Raw genomic sequence first — 8,571 nt, 5'->3', positions numbered from 1 at the left:
TGTTTGAGCGCCTCCAGGAGAGAGGCCCAAGCAAGACGTGCCCCGAGGAGCGTCTTGCCACATGTCAACAATGGGTCTGACTGAGGGCCTCCAGGAGAGAAGCCCAAGCAAGACGCGCCCCGAGGAGCGTCTTGCCACATGTCAACACTGGGTCTGACTGAGCGCCTCCAGGAGAGAGGCCCAAGCAAGATGCGCCCGAGGAGTGTCTTGCCACATGTCAACAATGGGTCTTACTGAGGGCCTCCAGGAGAGAAGCCCAAGCAAGACGCGCCCCGAGGAGCGTCTTGCCTAATGTCAACACTGGGTCTGACTGAGCGCCTCCAGGAGAGAGGCCCAAGCAAGACGCGCCCGGAGGAGCGTCTTGCAACATGTCAGCACTCGGTCTGACTGAGCGCCTCCAGGAGAGAGGCCCAAGCAAGACGCGCCCCGAGGAGCGTCTTGCCACATGTAGACAATGGGTCTGACTGAGGGCCTCCAGGAGAGAAGCCCAAGCAAGACGCGCCCCGAGGAGCGTCTTGCCACATGTCAACACTGGGTCTGACTGAGGGCCCCCAGGAGAGAGGCCCAAATAAGACGCGCCCCGAGGAGCGTCTTGCCACATGTCAACACTGGGTCTGACTGAGCGCCTCCAGGAGAGAGGCCCGAGGAGCGTCTTGCCACATGTCACCTCTGGGTCTGACTGAGCTCCTCCAGGAGAGAGGCGCAAGCAAGAAACGCCCGAGGAGCGTCTTGACACATGTCAACACTGGGTCTGACTGAGCGCCTCCAGGAGAAAGGCCCCAGCAAGACGCGCCCCGAGGAGCGTCTTGCCACATGTCAACAATGGGTCTGACTGAGGGCCTCCAGGAGAGAACCCCAAGCAAGACGCGCCCCGAGGAGCGTCTTGCCACATGTCAACACTGGGTCTAATTGAGCGCCTCCAGGAGAGAGGCCCAAGCAAGACGCGCCCCGAGGAGCGTCTTGCCACATGTCACTACTCGGTCTGACTGAGCGCCTCCAGGAGAGAGGTCCAAGCAACACGCGCCCCGAGGAGCGTCTTGCCACATGTCAACACTGGGTCTGACTGAGTGCCTCCATGAGAGAAGCCCCAGCAAGACGCGCCCCGAGGAGCGTCTTGCCACATGTCAACAATGGGTCTTACTGAGAGCCTCCAGGAGAGAAGCCAAAGCAAGACGCGCCCCGAGGAGCTTCTTTCCACATGTCAACAATGGGTCTTACTGAGGGCCTCCATGAGAGAAGCCCAAGCAAGACGCGCCCCGAGGAGTGTCTTGCCACATGTCAACACTGTGTCTGACTGAGCGCCTCCAGGAGAGAGGCCCAAGCAAGACGTGCCCCGAGGAGCGTCTTGCCACGTGTCAACACTGGGTCTGACTTAGCGCCTCCAGGAGAGAGGCCCAAGCAAGATGCGCCCCGAGTAGCGTCTTGCCACGTGTCACCACTGGGTCTGACTGAGCTCCTCCAGGAGAGAGGCCCAAGCAAGACGCGCCCAGAGGAGCGTCTTGCCACGTGTCACCACTGGGTCTGATTGAGCAACTCCAGGAGAGAGGCCCCAGCAAGACGCGCCCCGAGGAGCGTCTTGCCTTATGTCAGCACTCGGTCTGACTGAGCGCCTCCAGGAGAGAGGCCCAAGCAAGACGCGCCCCGAGGAGCGTCTTGCCACATGTCACTACTCGGTCTAACTGAGCGCCTCCAGGAGAGAGGTCCAAGAAAGACGCGCCCCGAGGAGCGTCTTGCAAAATGTCACTACTCGGTCTGACTGAGCGCCTCCAGGAGGGAGGTCCAAGCAAGACGCGCCCCGAGGTGAGTCTTGCCACATATCACTACTCGGTCTGACTGAGCGCCTCCAGGAGGGAGGTCCAAGCAAGACGCCCCCCGAGGAGCGTCTTGCTACATGTCACTACTCGGTCTGACTGAGCGCCTCAGGGAGAGAGGTCCAAGCAAGACGCGCCCCGAGGAGCGTCTTGCCACATGTCAACACTGGGTCTGACTGAGTGCCTCCATGAGAGAAGCCCCAGCAAGATGCGCCCCGAGGAGCGTCTTGCCACATGTCAACAATGGGTCTGACTGAGGGCCTCCAGGAGAGAAGCCCAAGCAAGACACGCCCCGAGGAGCGTCTTGACACATGTCAACACTGGGTCTGACAGAGTGCCTCCAGGATAGAGGCCCAAGCAAGACGCGCCCCGAGGAGTGTCTTGCCACATGTCACAACTTGGTCTGACTGAGCGCCTCCAGGAGAGAGGCCCAAGCAACACGCGCCCCGAGGAGCGTCAGGCCACATGTCACTACTCAGTCTGACTGAGCGCCTCCACGAGAGAGGCCCAAGTAAGACGCGCCCCGAGGAGCGTCTTGACACATGTCAACACTGGGTCTGACAGAGGGCCTCCATGAGAGAGGCTCAAGCAAGATGCGCCCCGAGGAGTGTCTTGCCAAATGTCAACACTGGGTCTGACTGAGCGCCTCAGGGAGAGAGGTCCAAGCAAGACGCGCCCCGAGGAGCGTCTTGCCACATGTCACTACTCGGTCTAACTGAGCGCCTCAGGGAGAGAGGTCCAAGCAAGACGCGCCCCGAGGAGCGTCTTGCCACATGTCAACACTGGGTCTGACTGAGTGCCTCCATGAGAGAAGCCCCAGCAAGACGCGCCCCGAGGAGCGTCTTGCCACATGTCACTACTCGGTCTGTTTGAGCGCCTCCAGGAGAGAGGCCCAAGCAAGACGTGCCCCGAGGAGCGTCTTGCCACATGTCAACAATGGGTCTGACTGAGGGCCTCCAGGAGAGAAGCCCAAGCAAGACGCGCCCCGAGGAGCGTCTTGCCACATGTCAACACTGGGTCTGACTGAGCGCCTCCAGGAGAGAGGCCCAACCAAGACACGCCCCGAGGAGCGTCTTGACACATGTCAACACTGGGTCTGACTGAGGCCCTCCACGAGAGAAGCCCAAGCAAGACGCGCCCCGAGCAGAGTCTTGCCACATGTCAACACTGGGTCTGACTGAGCGCCTCCAGGAGAGAGGCCCAAGCAAGACGTGCCCCGAGGAGCGTCTTGCCACATGTCAACACTGGGTCTGACTGAGCGCCTCCAGGAGAGAGGCCCAAGCAAGACGCGCCCCGAGGAGCGTCTTGCCACATGTCAACAATGGGTCTGACTGAGGGCCTCCAGGAGAGAGGCCCAAGCAAGATGCGCCCGAAGGAGCGTCTTGCCACATGTCAACACTTGGTCTGACAGAGGGCCTCCAGGAGAAAGGCCCAAGCAAGACGCGCCCCGAGGAGCGTCTTGCCACATGTCACCTCTGGTTCTGACTGAGCGCCTCCAGGAGAGAGGCCCAAGCAAGACGCGCCCCGAGGAGCATCTTGTCACATGTCAACACTGGGTCTGTCTGAGCGCCTCCAGGAGAGAAGCCCAAGCAAGACGCGCCCCGAGGAGCGTCTTGCCACATGTCAACAATGGGTCTGACTGAGGGCCTCCAGGAGAGAAGCCCAAGCAAGACGTGCCCCGAGGAGCGTCTTGACACATGTCAACACTGGGTCTGACAGAGGGCCTCCGGGAGAGAAGCCCAAGCAAGACGCGCCCCGAGGAGCTTCTTGCCACATGTCAGCACTCGGTCTGACTGAGCGCCTCCAGGAGAGAGGCCAAAGCAAGACGCCCCCCGAGGAGCGTCTTGACACATGTCAACACTGGGTCTGACTGAGCGGCTCAGGGAGAGAGGTCCAAGCAAGACGCGCCCCGAGGAGTGTCTTGCCACATGTCACTACTCGGTCTGACTGAGCGCCTCAGGGAGAGAGGTCCAAGAAAGACGCGCCCCGAGGAGCGTCTTGACACATGTCAACACTGGGTCTGACTGAGGGCCTCCACGAGAGAAGCCCAAGCAAGACGCACCCCGAGCAGAGTCTTGCCACATGTCAACACTCGGTCTGACAGAGGGCATCCAGGAGAGAGGCCCAAGCAATACGCGCCCCGAGGAGCATCTTGCCACATGTCACCACTGGGTCTGACTGAGCTTCTCCAGGAGAGAGGCCCAACCAAGACGCGCCCTGAGGAGCGTCTTGCCACATGCCAACACTGGGTCTGACAGAGGGCCTCCAGGAGAGAGGCCCAAGCAAGACGCGCCCCGAGGAGTGTCTTGCCACATGTCACCACTGGGTCTGACTGAGCGCCTCCAGGAGAGAGGCCCAAGCAAGACGCGCCCCGAGGAGCGTCTTGTCACATGTCAACACTGGGTCTTTCTGAGCCCCTCCAGGAGAGAAACCCAAGCAAGACGCGCCCCGAGGAGCGTCTTTCCACATGTCAGCACTCGGTCTGACTGAGCGCCTCCAGGAGAGAGGCCAAAGCAAGACTCGCCCCGAGGAGCGTCTTGCCACATGTCAACAATGGGTATGACTGAGGGCCTCCAGGAGAGAAGCCCAAGCAAGACGCGCCCCGAGGAGCGTCTTGACACATGTCAACACTGGGTCTGACAGAGGGCCTCCAGGAGAGAGGCCAGAGCAAGACGCACCCCGAGGAGTGTCTTGCCACATGTCACCACTTGGTCTGACTGAGCGCCTCCAGGAGAGAGGCCCAAGCAACACGCGCCCCGAGGAGCGTCAGGCCACATGTCACTACTCAGTCTGACTGAGCATCTCCAGGAGAGAGGCCCAAGTAAGACGCGCCCCGAGGAGCGTCTTGCCACGTGTCAACACTGGGTTTGATTGAGGGCCTTCTGGAGAGAGGCCCAAGCAAGAAGCGCCCCGAGGAGCGTCTTGCCACATGTCACTACTCGGACTGACTGAGCGCCTCCAGGAGAGAGGCCCAAGCAAGACGTGCCCCGAGGAGCGTCTTGCCACATGTCAACAATGGGTCTGACTGAGGGCCTCCAGGAGAGAAGCCAAAGCAAGACGCGCCCCGAGGAGCGTCTTGCCACATGTCAACACTGGGTCTGACTGAGGGCCTCCAGGAGAGAGGCCCAAATAAGACGCGCCCCATGGAGCGTCTTGCCACATGTCAACACTGGGTCTGACTGAGGGCCTCCAGGAGAGAAGCCCAAGCAAGATGTGCCCCGAGGAGCGTCTTGCCACATGTCAGCACTCGGTCTGACTGAGCACCTCCAGGAGAGAGGCCCAAGCAAGACGCGCCCCGAGGAGCGTCTTGCCACATGTCAACACTGGGTCTGACTGAGCGCCTCCAGGAGAGAGGCCCAAGCAAGACGCGCCCCGAGGAGCGTCTTGCCACATGTGAACACTGGGTCTGACTGAGCGCCTCCAGGAGAGAGGCCCAAGCAAGACGCGCCCGGAGGAGCGTCTTGCAACATGTCAGCACTCGGTCTGACTGAGCGCCTCCAGGAGAGAGGCCCAAGCAAGACGCGCCCCGAGGAGGGTCTTGACACATGTCTCCTCTGGGTCTGACTGAGCGCCTCCAGGAGAGAGGCCCAAGCAAGACGTGCCCCGAGGAGCGTCTTGCCACATGTCAACATTGGGTCTGAATGAGCACCTCCAGGAGAGAGGCCCAAGCAAGACGCGCCCCGAGGAGCGTCTTGCCACATGTCAACACTGGGTCTGACTGAGCGCCTCCAGGAGAGAGGCCCGAGGAGCGTCTTGCCACATGTCACCTCTGGGTCTGACTGAGCGCCTCCAGGAGAGAGGTGCAAACAAGAAACGCCCGAGGAGCGTCTTGACACATGTCAACACTGGGTTTGACTGAGCGCCTCCAGGAGAGAGGCCCCAGCAAGACGCGCCCCGAGGAGCGTCTTGCAACATGTCAGCACTCGGTCTGACTGAGCGCCTCCAGGAGAGAGGCCCAAGCAAGAAGCGCCCCGAGGAGCTTCTTGCCACATGTCAACAATGGGTCTGACTGAGGGCCTCCAGGAGAGAAGCCCAAGCAAGACGCGCCCCGAGGAGCGTCTTGCCACATGTCAACACTGGGTCTAATTGAGCGCCTCCAGGAGAGAGGCCCAAGCAAGACGTGCCCCGAGGAGCGTCTTGCCACATGTCAACAATGGGTCTGACTGAGGGCCTCCAGGAGAGAAGCCCAAGCAAGAAGCGCCCCGAGGAGCGTCTTGCCACATGTCAACACTGGGTCTGACTGAGCGCCTCCAGGAGAGAGGCCCAAGCAAGACACGCCCCGAGGAGCATCTTGACACATGTCAACACTCGGTCTGACTGAGCGCCTCCAGGAGAGAAGCCCAAGCAATACGCGCCCCGAGGAGCGTCTTGCCACATGTCAACAATGGGTCTTACTGAGGGCCTCCATGAGAGAAGCCCAAGCAAGACGCGCCCCGAGGAGTGTCTTGCCACATGTCAACACTGTGTCTGACTGAGCGCCTCCAGGAGAGAGGCCCAAGCAAGACGCGCCCCGAGGAGCGTCTTGCCACGTGTCAACACTGGGTCTGACTTAGCGCCTCCAGGAGAGAGGCCCAAGCAAGACGCGCCCCGAGGAGCGTCTTGCCACGTGTCACTACTCGGTCTAACTGAGCGCGTCCAGGAGAGAGGTCCAAGCAAGACGCGCCCCGAGGAGCGTCTTGCCAAATGTCACTACTCGGTCTGACTGAGCGCCTCCAGGAGGGAGGTCCAAGCAAGACACGCCCCGAGGAGCATCTTGCCACATGTCAACACTGGGTCTGACTGAGCGCCTCCAGGAGAGAGGCCCTAGCAAGACGTGCCCGGAGGAGCGTCTTGCTACATGTCAACAATGGGTCTGACTGAGGGCCTCCAGGAGAGAAGCCCAAGCAAGAAGCGCCCCGAGGAGCGTCTTTCCACATGTCAACACTGGGTCTGACTGAGCGCCTCCAGGAGAGAGGCCCTAGCAAGACGTGCCCCGAGGAGCGTCTTGCCGCATGTCAACAATGGGTCTGACTGAGGGCCTCCAGGAGAGAAGCCCAAGCAAGAAGCGCCCCGAGGAGCGTCTTTCCACATGTCAACACTGGGTCTGACTGAGCTCCTCCAGGAGAGAGGCCCAAGCAAGACACGCCCTGAGGAGCATCTTGACACATGTCAACACTGGGTCTGACTGAGGGCCTCCATGAGAGAAGCCCAAGCAAGACGCGCCCCGAGGAGAGTCTTGCCACATGTCAACACTGGGTCTGAAAGAGGGCATCCAGGAGAGAGGCCCAAGCAATACGCGCCCCGAGGAGCGTCTTGCCACATGTCAACAATGGGTCTGACTGAGGGCCTCCAGGAGAGAAGCCAAAGCAAGACGCGCCCCGAGGAGCTTCTTTCCACATGTCAACAATGGGTCTTACTGAGGGCCTCCATGAGAGAAGCCCAAGCAAGACGCGCCCCGAGGAGTGTCTTGCCACATGTCAACACTGTGTCTGACTGAGCGCCTCCAGGAGAGAGGCCCAAGCAAGACGCGCCCCGAGGAGCGTCTTGCCACGTGTCAACACTGGGTCTGACTTAGCGCCTCCAGGAGAGAGGCCCAAGCAAGATGCGCCCCGAGGAGCGTCTTGCCACGTGTCACTACTCGGTCTAACTGAGCGCGTCCAGGAGAGAGGTCCAAGCAAGACGCGCCCCGAGGAGCGTCTTGCCAAATGTCACTACTCGGTCTGACTGAGCGCCTCCAGGAGGGAGGTCCAAGCAAGACGTGCCCCGAGGAGCGTCTTGCCACATGTCAACAATGGGTCTGACTGAGGGCCTCCAGGAGAGAAGCCCAAGCAAGACGCGCCCAGAGGAGCGTCTTGCCACATGTCAACACTGGGTCTGACTGAGCGCCTCCAGGAGGGAGGTCCAAGCAAGACGCGCCCCGAGGAGCGTCTTGCCACATGTCACTACTCGGTCTGACTGAGCGCCTCCAGGAGTCAGGCCCAAGCAAGACGTGCCCCGAGGAGCGTCTTGCCACATGTCAACACTGGGTCTGACTGAGTGCCTCCAGGAGAGAGGCCCCAGCAAGACGTGCCCCGAGGAGCGTCTTTCCACATGTTAACAATGGGTCTGACTGAGGGCCTCCAGGAGAGAAGCCCAAGCAAGAAGCGCCCCGAGGAGCGTCTTTCCACATGTCAACACTGGGTTTGACTGAGCGCCTCCAGGAGAGAGGCCCAAGCAAGACACGCCCTGAGGAGCATCTTGACACATGTCAACACTGGGTCTGACTGAGGGCCTCCATGAGAGAGGCCCAAGCAAGACGCGCCCCGAGGAGCGTCTTTCCACGTGTCACCACTGGGTCTGACTGAGCGCCTCCAGGAGAGAGGCCCAAGCAAGACGCGCCCCGAGGAGCGTCTTGCCACATGTCAACACTGGGTCTGACTGAGCGCCTCCAGGAGAGAGGGCCAAGCAAGACGCGCCACGAGGAGCGTCTTGCCACATGTCAACACTGGGTCTGACTGAGCGCCTCCAGGAGAGAGGCCCAAGCAAGACACGCCACGAGGAGCGTCTTGCCACATGTCAGCACTGGGTCTGACTGAGCACCTCCAGGAGAGAGGCCCCAGCAAGATGCGCCCCGAGGAGCGTCTTGCCTTATGTCAGCACTCGGTCTGACTGAGCGCCTCCAGGAGAGAGGCCCAAGCAAGACGCGTCCCGAGGAGCGTCTTGCCACATGTAAACAATGGGTCTGACTGAGGGCCTCCAGGAGAGAGGCCCAAGCAAGATGCGCCCGGAGGAGCGTCTTGCC

Source organism: Nothobranchius furzeri, unplaced genomic scaffold (assembly GCF_043380555.1).
Source record: "Nothobranchius furzeri strain GRZ-AD unplaced genomic scaffold, NfurGRZ-RIMD1 Scf039, whole genome shotgun sequence".
Taxonomy (NCBI): Eukaryota; Metazoa; Chordata; class Actinopteri; order Cyprinodontiformes; family Nothobranchiidae; genus Nothobranchius; species Nothobranchius furzeri.
The sequence above is the reverse complement of the archived record's forward strand: the minus strand, read 5'-3'. Positions refer to the sequence as shown.